This window comes from Platalea leucorodia (genome assembly GCF_965183815.1).
Source record: "Platalea leucorodia genome assembly, chromosome: 8".
Lineage (NCBI taxonomy): Eukaryota > Metazoa > Chordata > Aves > Pelecaniformes > Threskiornithidae > Platalea > Platalea leucorodia.
In genome coordinates, this window is record NC_138830.1 from 51,459,474 (window position 1) to 51,481,477 (window position 22,004).

Sequence of the window (22,004 nt, forward strand, 5' to 3'; positions counted from 1 at the left end):
ATTTCTTCTGGCCAATTTGTAGTCCCAGCAGATTTGCACAAACTTTGAACAAGCAGAGAGGGCTGGCAGTGCTGACATGAGCTGAACTCCTCTCGCCTTGTGCAATTCAACCACTGCGACTTCATAGGCAGCTTTGGCAAAATACACAGAAGATCAACCCAAAAGAAAAAGAGATTTAAAACTGACTGGATTCTTAAGGAGAATTTTTGTCAGCAACTGAAAATGTCCCCAGTGTTTCAACAGGGAACTTTCTAGCAGCTTAATTTTTCCCTTATTTGTTTGTATTGCACTGGAGTCCATCCCCAGTGTCCTGAGCTCCTGCTTTTTCCTTTTACTACTGATTCAGACATCGGTGTCCACTAATGATCTAAAAAAAGGCATCTTTAATGTTCAGGCTGTAAATATGCCACCGAGTCCCAAGAGCCTAACATATGTCAAAGGCATGAAATGACGACCATGAAAGGGGACTCTGCATCTGTGTTTGCTTAGCAGAAGAACTGCAGGGCTGACCTGTGGACTGATGTGGCTGTTTAATATGGTCTCTGCAAACCGTTCAATAACATCAGAACTGCTATTTAATCCTCTTACCAGTACCATTGACATTATTTCATGTTCTGCTAATTCCAACCCATCTGCAGAAGAAATACTTGCCTCTCTGGCAAGCCAATAGAGAGGGCCAAATTTTTTTAAAAGGCTACAGCTATAATGTTCCCTGTATAATTTCAGAACAAGATTTTTTTTTTCCATCAGAACATTTTTGCTTAATCTTATAGTCTGAGTCTCATCTCACTTTTACTTCTGCAAGTCAGGAGTAAAGGTAATGCAAGGTGAGGATCAGAGCCTAAAGCTCCATGAAACTGAATTTGCTGAAACGAATATCCAAGCATATTTTGAGACTATATCTTCAAAGGTGTTCAGATGCAAAAACCTCGATTATTTGGCTTTAGGAAGAACAAAAAAAATATTAAAATAGAAAAAACAAAAGGGTGGGATTTGAGAAGCTTCAGAGGTATCTATATTTCTACTTTGCAACTTCTTGACCACTTTTTGCAATGTTCTCCCCTTTAATTCAGATTTCCTACGGAGAGTTTGTGGCAATCATATAAATGGACACGACCAGGTTTTTCACATGGTGATTCCCAATTCAGTGTTCAACATTACAAAACCCACTTAAAATTACTAAAAAAGAAAGAACACCACGATTTGTTAATAAAACCAATCTCTCTTAATGATTTTCCCACACCTTTCCACAGAGTCACAAAGAGTGCTAGACCTTGATGGGGAAGGATTCAAGGGAGTGAAAACTTCCTGGCTTTGGAAGGAACTAATGTTTTTGATGCTGTACAATCATTCCTACCTCTCTTTGCAACCTTTGGGGAGTCACAATCCATCCAGGAGAATCAATTATTGAACGTAACAGTAAGAGCCTTGTGCTACCATTCGTGTCATGTCACTGTCTTCTGCCGGAGAACACAAGCGGGTCTGAAACTAAAGCAGACACATAGTGTGAATGAACTGCAAAAAACCAGAACATTTCAAAATCTGGAAGACTGGTTAACACCAATGTCCTGCTCAGAGTATTACACACCACAGAAACTGGTCAAGGAAAGAATGTTTCTATATACAATACATTCAGGCTCCCACTATCACTTAATCCCTCTTCCATCTATGCCAAATTCCAGCTGCAGTCCGTACTCGCCTCCAAAGAACCAGAGCTAACAGCAAAGTAACAGTCATATCTGTTGGCTCCTTCGCCAGCGTTTCACAACAGACATCATATGATTAGGTGTTAAGTGGGACTATTTGCACTTTTGCTTATGGCACATATAATTATGTAATTCTGTATAATGCCAAAATGACTGTTTAAGTAGCAGCTGCACAAAACAGAGATACTGGTTGGACAGCACAGAAAATACAATCTTAAATAAAACCAGCACTGTAAAAAATACGCACAGACATATACATATAGATGTATTCGTGTACCTCCAGGACTATCTAATGTGGAAGACCTCATCAATGGTTCTTAAGCAGGACTCTGCCTCTCTTCTTGCCTATGAAAGTTTTGCCAGTGACAGGCCCAGAGTCCTTCCAATACAAATTGCGGTTTGACAGATCCTTAAAACATAACGGATGAAACCCTTGGAGTTCATGATCTCATCCATCAGCGGCTGCTGGCGTTTGTCACGGAGCAGGCTGGCACTAGATGGCTCTGTCAGTGTTTTAGGTGAGGTGGTGCAGCACATACTTGTGCACTGACTTTGCCAACGTTTTAAAGCTCTGTCTGCAAAGACACTTATGGGCATCACAGTGAGAGAGACGGGTGTAGACAAACGGCATACAGCCACCCTCTGCACAGCTCCTCCTGAGGAATTAAATGAATAACTGTCCCTGCCATAAAAAACATGGAGGAAGGTACATTTAACTTACTTTTATTATTTTTCAGAGGACATGCGTCCTAATTTCATGGCAGAGTAACAGAGCTTCCATGAGCTTTGACTAACGTAATCACAAAGTATCAAGCTTAGTTAGAAATCCTGTTATATTTTAAAATAGATCCTTCTAACCATATGGGTAAGGTGGTGGCAGTGGTAGGAGCCTGCCACAGAGGTGCTTTATAGAGGTCAAAAGGAGATCACCATTTGTTTAATTTAAATAAATCAATTTGTTAAACAAGGAGCTGCTGAGATTATACAGTTAGAGGGTGGAGAGCAAAGAAAGATAATTATTTTTGTTTGCATAAATCATTTTCTTATTACTTGGGGATCAGGGTGGTATTGTTTGGGTTCGAGAAAGAAGGGCAAAAGAAGATAAGTATATCAATTTGCTGATCAGGGTTACATGGGATTTTGCTGCTGGGGCTGGAGAAAGAAAAGAAGATCATTATTTTTATTTAAATAAATCAATTTGTTGTGATCAGGGATCACATGGGGTTGTGCCGTTTAAGAGGAAGGCATAGGAAATTCTCCTTTATGGATAGTTAGTTGTAGAACAAATGTTCAGGCACTACTCCATCAAATGGAGGGAGGACAAAAAAAAACCTTCAGGACCACAGAGCTGGATTTCTGTTTCTTTCTTTTGAAAGACCCTGTCTTTGGCATCTTGTATTGGTCTTCAGTTTGAGTTAAAACAATAGCTGTTACACTTTTAACACACTGAATCAGGATTATATCTATGCATGTGTGTGTATGTGAATGTAAACCATGTATATAGATAATTAGATAGATAGACAGATAGATAGATAGATAGATAGATAGCCAGAGAGCAGCTAATGGGGCCTGATCCTGCAAAAGCCCTGGTACTTTGAGGCAGTGCCTGCTGCAACTAATGGAAAAAGTGTGGTTGCCTTCCCAGGACGTAGGATCGGTCCTCCAGTGGGGAATATTCATTGAAATCAATGGCCATTCTGTGCACATGCACTTTAAGGGCCCGATATTTGTTGCTTCTTTTCTGAGGCAATTAATGAAGCTCTGTGTGTAATTTTAAAGGCCCTTCATGAACTAACTGGAAATGTACAGCACTGAACATCAGTGAACTCATATCCAAAACTAATAGCTTCAGTATCACTGCCAAAAATTGACTAAGCGCTCTTTGTGCCTGCAAATGGGGTTCTGTAGGCAGTATCCTTCTATCTGCCTTCAAGGGATAATCTCCTCTTACAAATAAAACAATTGTTTCATTTGCTCATTGCAATGGTTGAATGAGGCTGCAGAAATGAATCTCACTGGTTTTGAATGTTCCCAAGTCAATCGAGGGAGGATTTGGGGAGTGGGGTTGCTTTCAATTAACATGTGTTGCTATTTGCAAAACTAGTTTAAAAAATGTATCTTCACAGGTTTGGATGTGACTCACGCAAACAAGCAAACCATTCCTCTCGCTATACCCAATTAAAAAAATGGCTTAAATGTAGTGTAAAAGTCAAAAATCTGTATCTGTGGGATCAAGGTGTCCCATATATTACCTTGGAGTAAAAAGAAGGAATAGTCTAGTTAGCTCTTTAACACATGAGACAATGTTTAAGTAATTACAGAAAATAGTGGGCCCCAACCACCCCTTGAATGCTTTCAGAGCCAATGGCGTAGTCCAGGGGATGAATTTGCATTTGTAACAAGAATGATAAATCTAACTAAACATCTTTATTTTTACAGTACGTTAAAGAAGCATTTTTATTTAGTGCAGTCATGTATCTCCACATTATTTTGAAGTATGCTTCTTTATTGCTTTTATGTCTTCAGAATTGCCTGAGGAAAGCATCCTTTCTCCCTGTGTTTCATTGTTGTTACCCTTGTAGAGTATAACATGCACAAACTTGATTATGATTAATTGAGGGCTCTGGCAAATTATGTTTTTATTCCTTTCCATCTAAGTCTTCCATCTGTTCAAGGAAAAAAAAGGAAATTTTACATTTATAAGGACACTTAGGGCTTTCTGGGTAAATCATCAGAACAACTTGTTCAGCAGTAATGGCTACAAGTGAAGAAAGTCTTCCTTCACTCTTACATCATCAACACATTAATGCACCTCCATCCTACAAGTAAGGCTGAGAGATGAGGATAACTGGGCAAACTGCATTTGATCCAAAATCTTGCTGCAGAGCTGGAATTTCAAACTGAATCAAACCAGTTCGGAATATTGCTCAATTAGATCCTGCAACCAAAGAACCACTTAAAGCAGTTAAGTACTAAGTCTGTAAATATAAACACCTGTGTCCTTCGGCATAATGCATGTAACATCAGGCATGCTATTTATAAGAGGCTCTGTTGAAGTTCTTACCCAAGGTGATGCAGCTGCATATACCAGCCCATTAAGCCTGGTGTACCACATCAGATAAGGCCCTTCCTTCAGGGTTTATGATTCAGGTATAAATGCTTGCCATCCCCTGGAAACTGGCAAATGAGGTTGCACTTGGCAGTCTGGGGTTTTCTTAATAGGATGAATGACAGAAGCGAGAAGTCATGTTTAACTTGTACGAATGCGAGGAGGAAAAGGCAGGGCTTTTTCATTTAAAGACAGCCTTGTTCTCCAGCCTTGTTAGTGCATAGCACAGAGTTGTGCCTTTGGCTGATGAAAAAGCAAAATTATTGAGGAATTTGCTCCTCTGAGACCAGAGTTGAAATAACAAAACTCCAAACGATTTTAGCAACCAGAATGCAGATACAATCGGTCTTTAAAAGGCTGGTCTGGACAGCTGGTGGCACAGGGACACAGGCTGCGAATTTACGACATGGCCAACATCAGTGGCATTTTCCTTGCTCAGCCAATAACATGAATTGAGTTGTTGGCCTTGGCCCAGGCCCCTGTGAATAACGCTCCAAATGACTAACACCACACCACTCTTCTCGAACCACCACTGAAGAACACAGGTTAACTCTGCACACCTTGCACCGAAGTAAACTGGGGAGCATTGGTGTGATCTGTTATTGTAAATCAGCTGTAAAGGCGGTGACTCCAGCAGAAGAGATAATAATCATCACTAAAGACAAGCTTAAGCCTGGGTCTAATTGCCTGCAACGATGACATCTGATGACTAGCAGGGAAGTTACTGCAGTGTTCCTGCACACAGGTGGACAGAGATGAGGCTGGCTAAGTGTCAAAAAACAAGGAGTCTGTGGTTCAACTGAATCAAACTAGATTTAGAGGTAGATACAGAAGCTACACTTCCTCTGCCAAAGTTTGCAAAAGATCTTTGTCAAAGATGTACTGACAGCAATGTTGTAAAACCTCTCAGCAGCACGCTAGAGATTAAATTCTCTGGTAGCCTCACAGTAGATGAAGAAACCACTTTGTGTTACAGACATGGTTTGTGTAGAAAAACCAATTCTGTGGAAAAGGCAATACGTATCAAGAGTCCTCCACGGCAGAGTGAACAAAGTACAGAGCAACAGATGAATGCAACATGGCTGGTAATACAGCCACTGCCTGTACTATAGGGAAAAGCAGTCACTTCTTAGCAAGGAAGGGTGTTCTATTCATCAGGTCCAAAAGGGTTTTAGTCCCAGTTGAGCCTCCCTAGATGTTGGTCAAGTCACTTCAGCATTCTGGTTTCCAGGCTCACAAAATGGAGAGGCTGCATTTACCCACCACCGCACAGGGATCTTAGTAAGAACGATCCACCAGAGACTAAACTTTTCGAGTGATACGTATGGCCTTTTCCTGCTGCAATGACACAGCTGGGCTAGAAGTGAGGGGTGTCTCACAACTTCACCCCTCCAAGAAGCAATCCATACACCTCCAGGCCCAAATAGGACATCACACAGAAGATCTGGTGAGCAAAGCTACGGGAATCAGTGGTCAGAAACCCCTGGAAATGTTGTCCCAGCTTGCTCTGGGGACTACTACAACATAAGCGTCCTGCTGCAGCCCCCCTCCGCTCCCTTTGCTCACACATCATGTATACACAAGGGCACAAGAGTTAATTCAGTCTTCTGTGGAAAGCTCTGCATGAAGCCTCTTTAACCGGGCTTTGTGCGAGTGTGTGAATCTCATCCTGATACTTTCAGGGTACTCGGGGAAATATTGGAATGGCAGCACAGCAGAAATGGAAAAGGCATTATCATTCATTGGCAGCAAATAATTTATTTGATATCCACCATCCTTTTTTTTTTTTTTTTTCCTGCTGGCTGTGTTTGTGATTGTATGTGAAATTAATTTCTGAAGAGTTTAGCTAATAATGATTGGTGAGGAGATCCTGTCAGTCTCTCAAGATAAACAAGAAATGGTACCGGCTGACACAGATTGTGTGTCACATGACTATCCTATTTTCCTGATTTAATAAATATTAATCTTTCTGCCTTTTAGGAGCATTGTGCAATACTTTTTTATCTTCTGATTTGACATGGGAAATGACCGGTATATGCCAAAACTACTCCTATTATACAAAAAGGCAAATTTTCCTTATTTCATTTCAAGACAAGACATTTTTCAAATTAAAATTCGTATGCACACAGATTATATCTTCTCTTACACAAATCTATGCAAGATGCTATTTAGGGTGTGCCTTTTTTCCTAACCACGAATTCTTCTAACATCAGATAAAAGAGATTTATTGTTATATTCCCATTTTATCTTCTGACTTTTGCCTAGTGGGAAAGCGTAAAGGAGACAGGTGACCCCCCAAAAACTGTAGAAAATGATCTTACATCAAGGCACCTGGCAGAAACTCAGACGATCTCTTGGGAGTTGCCAGCCTTGCCGAAGATCTTCCTCACTGCCTTGAGCAAAGTGCTTTCCTTCTTTGCGCCTCAGTTTCCTAGCTGCAAAGTAAAAGGGATAGGAAGGTATAACAGTTCTTTTCCTTTTCTTTCTGTCTTATTCCTATTGCAAACTCTTCAAGGCAAGTCTGATTATGCATTTAGGAGATGGGGGCTCCAAAATCAGCTGGAGCCTTTAGGCATTACTATAATATAAATAACAATAATGATGATGGAGTGCTAAAATAGACAGAACTTGTTCTTTGTTCTCCGTAATGTGAATCAAACTGTGGCTGGACTTATATTTAACACCACCAGCTAGTTTATTTATGAGAGGATTTATCAGAAGTGGTTGGGTTTAATTTCCTCTAATTCACACTGTATGAAAAATGGCAACTGTCTGATTTTAATCTATAACCTGATGATAGAGCTTCCCAGAAATAACAAAACTACCACATTCGAGGTATCCGAACAGTTACTGTAGGAGTGCAGCACAGGCTGATTACGCCTGCTGCCTCACACCTCCGCTCCATCCCCTCCCTGCCTCGTCTCTTCCAACAATATCTGCAAAGGCCAGAATCACCGGAGCAGTAGATAAATTATTAATGGTAATAAAAAGAATTTCAGGAGTTCAAGTGCCTTCCTTGGCATGTTGATTCACAGAAAGAGTTAATCTTTTGTTCTTAGACTGGCCTTTTTATTTTTTAACCAAGTGGATATGTGTTTGTTGAGCTGCCTTTTCTAAGGTGGAAGGAGGAGGGAGAGGTTGTGAAGAAACACTGTCATTTTCAAATGGAACAAATGCACGAAGTTAAATATAAATGTGCATTGACAAGCTCGCAGATTATCGCGGGGTGAAAAATAATATTATAAAAAAGATGGAATTCCTTTTCAAACCAATAGGAGAAAGATTCAAAAGCAGGGCAATCAATACCACCCTGTGATCAACAGGAAATGCTAAGAATAACTGTATATCATGTGTGGCTTCAAATTTACAACCAGGACATATAATCTCATTGTAAGAAGAGAGTCAAGTTCAAGAATTTAGCCTCTACAGTAAAGCTCTCATTTTAACTAAAGAAGCTGAGGTCGACGGCCTCTCAAATGAAACAGATAAGGCGACATAGGGTTCTTGTCAGAAACAAATGTTATGTCTCTCCCTACTGAAAAGCTTAAAGATATTATCAGCAAAAGCCTAGTTGGGCCTGAAATGGGTCCCAGAGAAGTAATATTAACCAGGCTCCTGGCAGATCATTTATTTATCTCAAGCTAAATTCAATAAAGAGAGCCATATATAAGTGAGGGAAAATAATGCAGCTGCTAGTAATTTATCATTGGATGGAAAGTCATTGTTATCCTTATCTCTCCAATGATGTTCTATTTCCAACTGGTAATGAATTATGGGGCTTGCCACATCTTTACTATGTGACAGGTCAACACTACCTCATGGGTACTGTACTGTATTTATGCAATCGATAGAGAGTTTGCTGAGAAAATATTGGCAACCATTTTGTGAGAGTGACCTGGAGCTGTATGGCCTTATGATCGCTGGTGGTGGTCAGTGGCTATAACAGCGTTTCTATACTCCTTTAAAACAAAGATTTCTCTGAATGCTTTAAAAGTATTTTTCGCTTTGCTCTTTATAAAGCCAAGCATGTGAAGCGAACCACTGGATTGTTAATTATAAAGCATTCTGCTCATTTAAGCTGGCTCAGCCACCAAAGGGATCTTTTCTGTTCTTTTGTTGCACTTATTAGAGGGATTTATTAACTCAAACTTCAGTACAGACTTATCCAAAATTATTTGTGCCTGTGGTGTTTGGGGCATAGCAGAGGCACGAAGAGCCGAAGTTTGGCCAGGCTGCTGCTGAGATGTAAGGACAGGCTAACAAGCAGTGCTGGGTGCCCCACAGAGCTCCCAAATTCCACGCAGAGTTTTAAGGTGGAAGCCATGCAACTCAACACTGCGTTTACCTTCCTCAAATCAACTGTGAGGGACCCTCCCAGCATGACCTCGGCAAGAGAAGCAGTGAAAAACAGCGCTATGTGATGGATGGCTTCAGGAGGAAGAGCCCTGCTACAGGGACGCTCGGCAAGGGTCAGGTTTCTGGAGCAGCCCTTCTCTGGTGCTGCTCTCCCATCCCCGAACCAATTACCTCCATGTTTTCTCTCTTCCCCACTTCTCCCCATTGGGTTTGGCTTTCATTATTCACAAGAAGGGCTCATGTGGCCTGAAAAGTTTGGATTTATACTAAAAAAACAGAAACGCACTTTTAAAATTTTATATGGATTGGGGAGGGGGGGAACATAGATCACAAATGACTGAAAGATTTGGATTTTGAAAAAACACCTCTTGAAAAAGAACAAAGAAAATTTCCAAACACATTATAATTTTTCATAAAAAAAGAAAGATTTTAGAATAAGCAGCCTTTTGTCATTAAAAGTCACTACAGAAAAAAAAAAAAAACCCAACACAACCACATTTCGGTCCAGACCTCATTTCTAGATGAGGCCACTTGATCTTCGTGCCATTTAGTTCACTACCTCCCCTCGAGCCTTCTTCTCCACTGAGAAACAAGAGACTACCCATTTGTGGCCATGGATCGTTTCAAGAACTGAACAATCCAGAAAATCCCATGTCTGGGTTTTTTTTGTTTGTTTGTTAGGTAGAAAGTTAGAAAAATACATCTCCCTCAAGGCAGAGTAGGGACATATTTTGAAAAACAAAGGGAATGAGACTTTCACTGACGAGAAGCAGCAGCCATGTCAATGGTAAAAGTTACTGACTGTAATAACACATGGACTCTTAGCCATGCAAGTGGATGCCCAGATGAGTGGGGCCACGGAAGCTGAACCCGCAGACCTTTCTAACAGAGCACAACAGGACAGGATCACAGCCGTGTGACATCCAAATGAGGAAAAGAGAGGAAAAGCAAAGCTGTCTTTTCCCATTATTGTGGGAAAAGGAAATTTGGACATGCTGGCCAGCTACAGTTCAGTTAAATAATGTATTAGGTGACCTAAATGATATTAACTAAGGTGGCTAAGATTAACGCAGATGAAAAACAAACGCGGATAGCTCTATCCATTGTTAAACAACGAGTGTGCTTCCTGGTCACAGAGACGTACTGTGCCTTCTGGCATGCATGCATGTGTTAATATGCCTCTTTGGCTCTGTATGTTTAGGAAAGTCTTAGTAATGGAAAAACAAGGGTGTTGTAGGTGAAGGCTGAAGTCCTTTGGCAGAGCAGCGTGTGCAAGAGCTTGACCAGAGCCTGCTGGATTGTACTTCGGCCGAGCCTGTGATAGCAGTCTGTCAACTCCACGAACATTAACACTCATTCACAAAGATTCAGAAAGTCAATGAGAGCATTACCATATCCTGGAGTAAATAACGTGGTTTTCCCATGTACTAACTGAGATATAAATTCCATATGGTTTGGCTATACCAGAAGGGGTCTTGCCCAGATCACATTAACATATGAAAGCTCTGATACTTTCATAATCAGTTAACTCAAGGGGTCATCTAGCTGATGCCAGGAAGATCTTGCCTTTCTTTTAATAGTTGAGAAAGTATGATGGATTTTTACAATTTAAACAAGTAATGTAAATAGCAAAAAATAAAAAATCTAGGTGTCCTAACTCATATAAACCAAGATAATCCAGAGAAATATATCCCTTGAAATCAACCATTGACTTCTGAGTCTACCATAACCAGCAAGGAGTCTGCTACTTGTCAGATACTCTTCCTCATGTAGTGTCAAACACACTGTCAAAATTGTGTATAGCTTCTAGCTCCCAGGCCTTCCACTTATGCACCAATCACTCAATTCACCTTTTAATTTCCATTGTTTGCAGTCCTATCCCAAAATTTTTAAGAGAAAAAAAACGACAAACCCTAAAATATTGACTTAAAACTACTTAGGTTTACAGAGGTACAGTCTGGTAAGAATGATGTATGTGTTTAATAATATGTTCCCTGGCTAATAAAATACTAGATTATTTTTGGACTACAGAATTTAAATGGAAGGAAGTTTAACCATTAGAAACCTGTTTACTATTACCAAGAGAATAGCCAGTTGGCAGGTCAATAGCTATCAGCAGAAAGAAAGAACCACAGCAGCCACCTGTGCTTAAGGCTTGTCCCTGTTCGGAAAAAAATAAATGAAAGGGCAAAAACTGAGAAGCAAAGCTAGATCGTACTGTTTTTTTTTTCCGCTTAAAATTAAAAAATAGAGGACACTGATCTGGGACTACTGATTTCAGAGTTTAGTGCAAATGATAGCCAGCTCTTCCAGGCTGTTTAAGACAAACTGGGCAGCAAATATCTGCATCAAACTTTTTCTCTAGATAAACACTTGAATCTGAAGCGTGTTGAAATATCTCAGACAGGTTCTTCGTGGCATGAGGATTAGCTGTGAAAGGAAGTGTGCACGCAGGGATGTTTCCCCTTCCTGTGTGAATAGTCCCACCATTGAGCCAGTTGGAGACTGGCCATTTAGAGTTGAAAAGGCCAGTAGACACCTGTGTCAAGTGCATCCTTCCTTTACCAGATGGAAATAATTGGAGCCTTGAGAAAGTTCTCACTTATTGTCATTCGAATGGGTCAGAGAGGATCCCACCTGCAGAAGGGCTGCACCGTGTATCTCACAGACCAACGCACACCAGGTAGAATCACAGTCCCGGTCGTGTCCACGGGACTTTTGCTGTGGAACTTGAGGATCAGGCTATCTATTCCCAGCAGTGAATGTTTTCAGAGGCAATGAAATCTTGCTCCTACGTAATCTAAGACATATATCAATCCTGAAATTAAATGCAAAGGAGAGGGGTTTTTCCCTCTGATTTCTTATTTCCCCATAAATACTATTTTTCTCACCTTTACCAGTCAGCTATGGTTAATATGCTTTTCTGTCCTAGAGACTTCTTTGCATACATATGTATGTATGTACTATATTGACACTTACATATCATTAAAAATTAATTAGCATCATGTGGTGATTCAGATATTCTCTAATATAAGCACAGAGAACAACTGTATTAGTAAATGACAACATTTTAAAGGCGAGTGCCCTACATAACATGTAAAATGTTCCTTATTAAAGATACAGAAACATTATAGTCCCAATATCAGCTAAATATTGAAATATTGGATGTTCAGGGGATGGATAAACCTACAAAGCACGTTTTTTTTTTTTTCTTTTATTTCTTGCCAATGAAACACCAAGACACCTGAATTCAGTTCAAGTTCGGGTAGTCCAGAGATGTTCCATTTCTCAGAAGGAAAGACATTTTCATTTAGCAAAAATTGGACTAAAAAAGCAGAGGAGAGGCTTAAAATTCCCAAAGAAATCATTACAATTGATCCAGTCAAAAATGGGGCTGATAATTTTTTTCAGAACATTTCCTGTAATCACAAATTTTCTATGATTTGATACAGGGGAAATTTAGGAAACCACTTACTAATTGGCTTCCATTTTAAGGGCTCTGTGTGTCGTACAGATGCAGTAGCAGCACCTGCAGAAGAACACTCTTGTGCTCCTGACCACCTCCTGGCGAGGGTTCCTACAGGTTTGTTGAAGTCAAATGGCACTTGGCCAGTTTTGTACCAGTTATCTCATTTACAAGTTCACAGTGGCTTAACAGCTGCTACAGATATTAATGGCTAATCAATTACTATTGATGCAATTATTCTTCTCATCCACAAGCAAAGTCTTAAATAAATGGGCAAATATTAACTTAGGCTCCAGCTGATAAGGTTTTCTTCACCATGCTTGTTAGTATAGGCTTCCCTTCTGAACTTTGATAAGACATTTATATAGTTTAAAAAAAAAAAAAAATAAGGAGAATGATTGCTGCTATGGGCAACCTTTATTTCATTATCACAGGACCTTAACCTGGACTTGTCCAATGTTACATAACTTTTTGGTACCCTGGCCCCTGTTCGTACACCTGACAGATGACTAGTAGTGAGAGCGTAGGCTCGCTCTTATGGCTCAGAGCCAGCACGCCACCCAAGGAGCCCTCCAACACGCCCTGCGACCAAAGGAAACGCTTCCGCAACGGTCCAAGTTAACAAGGAAAGCAAAAGCAGCTTGCTGCTTGCCAAAACACTATTGCCAAAGGGGTCGGCAAAGGTTGAGACCACTGCTCTCCAGCTCGTGCCATGTGTTCTCAGAACGAGCAAACAAGCACACGGCGAGGCATGAAATCTGAATATCGGGACCCCATTTACCAACATAGAAATGAGTGCCATGGTCCCAACAAACTTTCAGAAGGACAAGCTCACAGGGGTTTGACTGGATAACAAGGCTACAGGTCTAATTAGGCAGAGGCTGACCACAGCACAACCAACATAGATGAAGACACTTTTCAGCACAAGATACACATTTTTTTCTTTGAAAGCAAATTGCCAACTTTTAGTTCTGTGGCAGCTTGCTAAACAGCATCAATTTTTTTCAACTTCACTATTTCCCAGAATCAAGCCTCCAAGTATATAAATAAAGAAACATTTTCACTGCCAGAAAAATTACGTTTTCGTGTAACATATAGGAACTTCACTGCAAGTATTTTAAAGAAAAAGCTCCAGCTCTCAGGGTGTCTTGTTTTAATGTGCTATTTCTTTGAAATTCTGAAAATACCTGTGCACTGATTTGTAAAAAATAAATGTCAATATATGCAATTCTTAGTCTCATCTGAGGTAATGTGGGGGTTGTGGAGGGAGACACCTTTATATTTTGCTTCCTCTTCCTGTACAGCCTAAATTTGGTAAGTCAGATAACTGATCTGCAACAAGCCAGGATGGGTAGTAAACTACCGAGGGCAAGCTCCCTGCCCCTTGAAATTTTAAATCAAGGTTGAATATATTTCCAAACTACATGCCCTAGCTCTACCACTAGCTCAATGCAGGAATCACTAAGTAAAATCCTCTGGCTTATGGGAGTCAGCCAAGATGATTATAATGGTTCCTGCTGGCCTGAAAAATCAGTAATATAGGTGAAACAGAAACTATGGTTGAAATTCATCCACGTGCAAAGCCCTGTGATAAAACTTTGAATAGAATTTCAGCCAAAGTGCTTAGAAAGTCTTTGGCCACCCTGCATCCAGTGAGAATTTTAGGGAAAGCCCCCTAAACTACACATGGAGAAGAACAGCTATGTCAAGCCTTATTAAGGTTTTGTTTTGCATACTGTGAGAGGAAATAGAAAGCATTGCCTTCTGCCCCAGGGTTGCCGCTGGAAGAGAAAGACCAGCTGGGACCTCTTGTGGAATGCAAAGGAAGCTTAACATTTATCTGCTTGTGCTCTCGTTGGTATTTGTTGGAGGAGCACTTAAAATGTGCATCTCCAAGAAAAAAAAAAACCTCTAAGGAAGCTCTTTTGACCTATCAGCAAGTTTCAGAAGGGCTGGAGTCCACGGTGGCTTTGCTACGTATCCTCCGGGCTCACAGAATAGCCAGTGTCTAGTGAATAATGCTAAGGCGCCAGTGTCGGAGGACACGCACCTCGCAGCGTGATACGTGAGAAACTCTGGTCTGTGAGCCCAGTAACTTCTCCATTTCAATAATGCCTACTGTAGAATAAAATTTATCAAGGGAAACGCTGACTCCACGACTCACTAACATAAATCATCTGTTGAAGGGCAAAACACATGAAATTGCCTTGAGATTTGGAGCAGTTTGGGAAACACGGGATTTCAGCATACCGCCTTTGGGCGAGGCTTATTACTGCCTCCTGAAACGGGCAGGTGCCCACCGCTCCTCCTGCACGGATGCACAACCCAGGCAAGTGGGCAGAAACTGGCCGCAAACACATTCACACAAACGGTACGTGGCTATTAGTAAACACACAGGTTCCACCATAAAGGGATTATATGACTCTTGCCTGGCGTCTGCAATGCGCATTATGTTACCAAACAAAGGAAATTATGCAAAGATAGCCCCAGAGGCAGAATAACCATGATCCGCTCCTACTTGTGAATACTAGGCAAATACTTACTAGCCACAATTAATTACCTGCCTCTGCTCGTTTTGTTAAATGATCAAAGTAATACATCCACTGGTTGCACATGAATGTGACTATTTGTACAAAATCTCATTTATACAGTAGCGGTGCAGGGCTAGATCCTGCAGTATTTGTCATTATTCACATGCAAGTCGCCTTATTGAGGGAATTGCTTCTAATTACTTAGCATCAGGACCGCAGGACGCAGCCTGACTTCTGCAATATTAAGGTGATAAGGATATATAGCAGCGCAAGGGTAGAATCAATTGTTCTTAGATTTCTTCTCTTCCTCATCGGCCCACCTGACACACATGAAATATTTGTGAAATCAATTTCAGAATGACTAGACGAGGTACTGGAAGTACCACAGCCAGTTCATCAGTTGGCTCTTCCAGGAACACTTCAGGAATTAGGATGGAAGCATATTACTTCCTTTCCCACAGGATAACTGCAGTGAATACAATAACCCTTGTTCTAAGAGATACTGCCGTGCACGCTGCCTCCCTCACTCTATCAAATGAACATCGTTTGCCCCCTTTCAGCAACAGCTGTGCAAAGGACCATTATAGAAGCTTAAACTTTCTTTCCTCATTTCTTCAGCACTGCGCAGGATTTTGTATCAGCTCTGAATCACACTGAGGTGCTTCAAAATCAGTTTTTGTGGCTCCGCGACTCGCATGCAGTTGTATTTACCCCTGCAAAGCGTATGTGGTCAGTTCACAATGCAACCAGAACCACGGATCTCATTCCTGAGTTTGGCTGTCTAAAATGAGAACTGTATCATCAGCCCACCTGGAGCAGAAAACACAGAGCAACAAGGATACTAGCAGGGCTTGGTTCTCGGGCCACTGAAGTCCTTAGGTAGTTTTCTCCTGCCCAGAGCAGGTTCTGGAGGCAGACTGCTCGTTTTCCATCTCAGGCAATTCAGTCCCTGTTTGCTCACAATAAGGCAAAAGAAGTTTCACAGGCCTTAGCAAATCCGGCCCATGGTTTCGCTCTCCTTATGAGAGCTTTGCATATGGTCTCCTGGCACAGAAAAAGGAAAACTTTGCAATGAAGGTAAGGAATTAGGTTCGCTAAGAATTTTGATAAAAGCGCATATGAAAGGAGCTCTACTTAGTGTCAGTGCAGACCCTTTAAAATGCATACATGAATATTTATGCAGTTTCCCTTTCTTTCAGGAATTGTTTGTTGCTCTATTTGATCATAGTACTTCTCCAACTCCTAATATTTTTGGATAATGTTCTTGCTTTCATTTGTAATCATTCTTTATTCGGTGTGGAAGATGGATTTTTCCAATTTTGTGCTATTATATACCTTAGCATGGAAAGGATTAGATGTTTGGTTTTTTTCCCTTTTAGTTCTTATTTAACTGCTTGTGAGCTTCAGGGATTTATATCCCAGTAGGTCTAATTCCAGGATTATAGGTATCTAGATATCCAGTAAATCATTTAGCAGCATATAGGTTTAAGGCAACTCCAAATAACCCCTCCAGTTAGCTCTCCAGCTAAAAACTGAAGTTAGCTAGAAGCACTAGATTTGAGTAAGAGTTATAAAGTAATGCAGAATCACTAATTTAGAGTCTGATTCTACTCCCTTCAAAGGTACTGATAAAATTTATACCCACTTCAGTGGGAACATGGCAAGGCCTTCAAATCCTCTTGCTTTAGACACTTTCCCTCTTCCTAGCCAAATACTAATCAAAGTCTCCTCCTCCTCTGATTTAAGGTTCAGCTCTCATTCCCATAACTATTGCATTTTTGTTTAGATAAACACTGTCAGGTTGAGTTGACCCAAAATTTAGATTTATTAAAAATGAAATCAAATGAGCAACAGAAAGCTTTCTGTATTTGTTTTTCTAAATTCCAGTGAAAGCAGCTTCTCGGCTTGGACTTCAGTTTTCCTTGGCATCGTCTACAGCCTGAACATTGCAGCACTGTGCTCGTACATGAAAACAAATAGGGACAGACAAAAGTGAAATTGAGTTATAGGTTTTCCTTGTTTGGGCTTAGTGAAAAGTAAGCATGTGGTATTAAAGATCAAAAGCAAATTTGGTTTCTTAGGATCTATCATTCAGGATAATCAAAAGCAATACTAATAGCAAAGATAAGGATATCAGTGCTTTTAACTGCACCTTTTAATTTGCTCATGCCCCTTTAAACATGGCACAGCGAGTGAGAAAGGCTTTGCCCTGGCAGAGCAGTTAGTACAGCCACGGACCTGAGCCAGTTCTCACCAGGCGTGTCTGAGGGTTTGTCATGCTGTGTTTAGGTAAGGCATTGTTTCACCGGCGCTAGCACCAGGAACGCTGGAGAGGCACAGGTGTTTCAAGGTCAGGTTTCTGGTTTGGTTTGAGATGCACGAGGATGTTATATCCATCATTTGATACACTCGTAGCACTGGCTGATTCTCTCCTCCCTGTGCAAGAAGGTGCTTTTGTACCCAACAGTTTTCTAGCAGTAGAGAGTATTATGGAGCAAGTGACACAAACCGCAGCACGGAGGCCACTTACCGCACACAGGGAAAGAACCTCGTTGCTCTAAGAGGGCCTGGAGGAAACCAGGACTGCATCTGGGGTGTGGTAAGGTGATAAAACTGAGCACCCCTCCCGCCCTTAAGGGTAAGTGCTTGTTTAAACTCTCTTTATATTGGGTGTGTCAGAGGTGTGGGCCTAGAGGATCTGCCATAGCCAGAATTAACATGTGTTCTTCTTCTGTAGAACAGGTATAAAAAGGCCTTTCCAGACAGAGGCTTTTTGCCTGTGTGAGTGTCAACACAGAGTTCATTTCAGGCAAGTTCTGTGGTGAAGAGAAAGGTAAGGTGAGGTGAGGAGCCCTTCCCATCAAACCAAACTTGAAGGAAGGCCAGGACTGCAGGGCTGGATTAGGACTGGGCACATCCCAGCACATAGGGTGGTGAGTAAGATGCATCACCTCAAGAAGGCACTGAGTCTCAGAAACGTACCTTCCATTTGCAGCTCCCTTCCTCGTACGGGATGGGAAGGTGGGATTATTCATTAGTTTTCAATGCACCACCTACCATCCTATGCACTGGCTCAGGCAATTAGGCCGGTGAATAAGACGAGCAGACAATCACGGTTCTCCCTGCCTCCATGTCCATCCTGCAAGGAGTGGGCAACCAAGCAGGTAGACTTGTTCACTCCTGCATGCCTGGATCCATGGTCCAGATAGCCAACAAAAGGGACAACAGAGCCTTCAGTTCATTTATCTTTATCTCCTGCGCAAGAGAAATGAAGTCACCACGTAGCCTTCCTTTACCGAACACTCAATCTTCTCTGCAAACCATTCCCTACCTATGGCCACAGTGCGTTCAGCTCAATCCTTTTAAATGGGCTTGAGAAAGCTGATTTATAAATGAATGAACAGTGAATATGGAGAAAAAAACACATTCCATTGGTGCCATGTCATCCTGGTCCATCATTCATAAAATTTCTTGTGTATCTAGACCCTGTCAACAGATCAGCCTCAACGAGCGTGCAGGATCAGCAGTCTGTAGTCCCAGAAACAGACAACATCTAAATCCACCACCAATTCAGTAACATCTCTGCCTGAATATGATAGATAAGGATTTCAGGAAGGCATGTCAAAGATAAAAGGAAAGCTACCCCTTGCTCTTGTTTAATTTCCCTTCCAATTTCCTAAAAGGCCTGTTGCGGGAATGACTGTCACCAGAAAGATACAGGGCCCAATTTACAGCCGTTGCACAGAACTGCAATAAGCAGTTGCAGTCTATAATTTTCAAGTAACACCACATTTATGAAAACTGCAACAATCCCTTTTGCCGTGATTTGTGGACTCTGACGGCAGAAAAACCAACCTCTCTCTCATGCAGCAGAAAGCAAGAAGAGAGAAAGATGAAGAGAAACAAACTGGCTGCTGCCTCAGCATGTAGTCTGCAAAATAAATAAAAAACAGTCTTAAAAAGTGTTAATAAAATATCCGCTAAGAGTAGAAGGGGAGATTAGAGCTGACAAGTTGGCCATAGGGCCTTCTTCAGGCTCTTCCAGTTAGAACTGAGACAAGATGACAAGTTGAGAAATTGAATTATGTTGACATGGCCTGCGTTTTCACAAATTCCCTGCTTGCTTTTTTATATTAAAAAAATTCTGCCAAATAAAAAGGATAGAATTCAAATAAAGGCCTGTAACACTGTGCAGTTCTCCTAAGCATCCTGTACCAAGCTTCAGAACAAACGCAAGAGTAACTGAAAGACCCGTAACAGACAATGTGTTAGCTTTACTGAGTAAACACCTCTAATGTTTTTCACCAAGGATTCTATTGAGTGGAAAGACTTCAGCACGAGTTGGATGAGGTCCCAGATCATCCTGCAATTTTTAGGGAGAGCAGTGTTCCTACTACAAGAGCAAACCAGAAAATATAGTGGTTAGAGCTTATTATCTTTTGGTGTTTTTTCAAAATCCTATCAAAATCAGCAGAAAAGCTTTCATTAGGTCTAATCCCTTTCTGAAAAACAGTTAAATTCTTTCTGAATTGGGATTAAAATCATGGCATTTGAGAAACATTCATGAAGAAACTAGGGATGCTTTTATAAATGCCTGAAATAGCAAGCAAGCATTTACTCCCCTTACACCTCCGAAGAGTCAAACCCAGAGTTCCACATTATCACCATTTCACTCACCCTGTGCTTCAGGCAACCTTAACGTTTTAAATCTGAAGCATCTCCTCTTTTTCCCTCCAAAAGCAACTCCATTATTAGATAAATTATAACTATGCCTCTAGTTTTGCTGTCTGGGAGTTTCTTTCCCAGTCCAACATTTGGGAACTGGGAGTTTTTCTCTAAATTGCTCAGACTAAGCAAAGGTAACATGAGAGATTGTCCAATTACATCATTTTATTTTTATCATCATCATTATTATTATTGTCATGATCTTTTTTTGGGCATTTTAGTTATTGCCTAACCAAGATGTATAGTGCTGCACAGCACGTAGTCTGCTTTCACATTTCAAATGAGCATAGCCGTGCAGAGATTAGAGGTCCAACAAAGAGTTTATCATAAGTGCATCTAGTATTGTTTCTAATCAGTGAACTGCACAACACCAGTACAACTGAGCTGAAGGCTGGCAGGTTACAGAAGTATTCCTCATGCAGTGAGCTCAGTAACAAGGATGTTTCAAGAGAATGGGTTTTTATTAGCTTCAATCATACTTTCAGTTGCATGGCTGTTTTGATGTTCACTCCACCTTCTTTGAGGGGGCAGTAGAAAATGCAAATCTTAATCCCTTCTGAGCACAGAGGGCTTGAAAAGCAATAGAATAAATTTGTCTTCACCATATTAGATATGGGTGAAAAGCAAGGAAGACCCTCAATAGAAAGTTTACACCCCTGTAATGAGAGCTGCAATCCTAAACCTCAGCAGAACAACTTAAGTCATTGGTCCTGCTGGGGAAACCATGCCTGAAAGGGATGACATTTTGGCGAGGGCCTTCTCGGAGACCTTTTTGTTAAGGTTGTGTCAGAAAGTGCACTCACCTGTGGTGGAGCTGGCCTTCAAAAACTGAGAATGCTCTGGGCTTTTGAGAGATCATAAGAGAGCCTGATTTGGTGCCAGTTAGGCTCCTGCCTTGAGTTTCAAGGTCTGGGAAGGCCCTGATCACAGATCATTCACTAATACTTTAGGCCAGTGTCTGCTTAATGAAGTCTAGACAGATGGTAAATGATTGTCCAAAGGCTGCCACTTACATACGGTGGACACCTTCTTTGTGCTAGAACATCAGAGATGCAAAGGGGCAGGCCAGCAACAAGCTTTGGCAGCACAGCGATGGTGAGGGACCAGGCAGACCAGGTCAGTAAGAGCTCTCTCGCTGACTGGCTTCACAGTCATTTTCTTACCCAAACAACCAAGGCTTCCTCAGACTATCAGGTGGGACACTTAATGAAAGAAGTTATGTAAGGGCAGAAAGTTTGATTCACCAAGCCGCCACACTGGCAACACGTTTACACAACTTCTCCACCCAAAATCAAGAGGTTTAACCTGTAGGGATAATTGCACCCCTTTGGCAAGGGCGGTAGAGAACACTTAAAAAGGCAATCAAAGCAGAGAAAAAGGGAAAGCAACATCATTTGGGATAATTGGAGCAAAGAGGTAATACAATCTCGGTGTCACAGGGGAGATTGGCCAATGCAATATGCATTTATTCTTATCTCAGAATTGTATTTATCGAAGTAAACCATGCTTAAGTTAAAAGGAAGCCCATAAATCTTCTCTTATTGTCATCTTGCAACTCACAGCAGCTGCTAATTATATTATAGATCTTCCAGAAGTATGTATAGTAATTACCAGTTTCAGCTACATTATTAGACTTGCAAATAGAGTTTGCTTTTTGCAAGCTTGTCAGGAGCAAACGGTCAGACCAAAAAGGGGGTAAATCAGCACAGACTCAGGAAACCAAGTGGGAATCCCTAATTGTACAGGACCTACTCTGATTTGCACTGGATGAAGCCATCACCTTTAAGACGTACACAGGTTTCCTTACTGAATGCTTTCATTTTGGTGCGCTCACCCAAGTTACAAGTTACGTCAGGCTTTCCTGAGTGGCCAACTCATAGCAATTATCAGGGTCTGACTTGGGCCCAAACTCAATGTATTGGAATCAGTGACAGCTCTTTTTAGATCTTAAAATCTTTCAGAAAGAAAAATTGTTGTTATTGTCCTTAAAGTAGGAGGAAGTTCAAGGCCTCTGGAGTTTTTGAGAAACCCTTGATACTGCACCCACCTGTGGATGAATGGAAGCACCGCTTTTTGTCACTTACATGAAAAGGCAAAAAGGAAATTTAGTT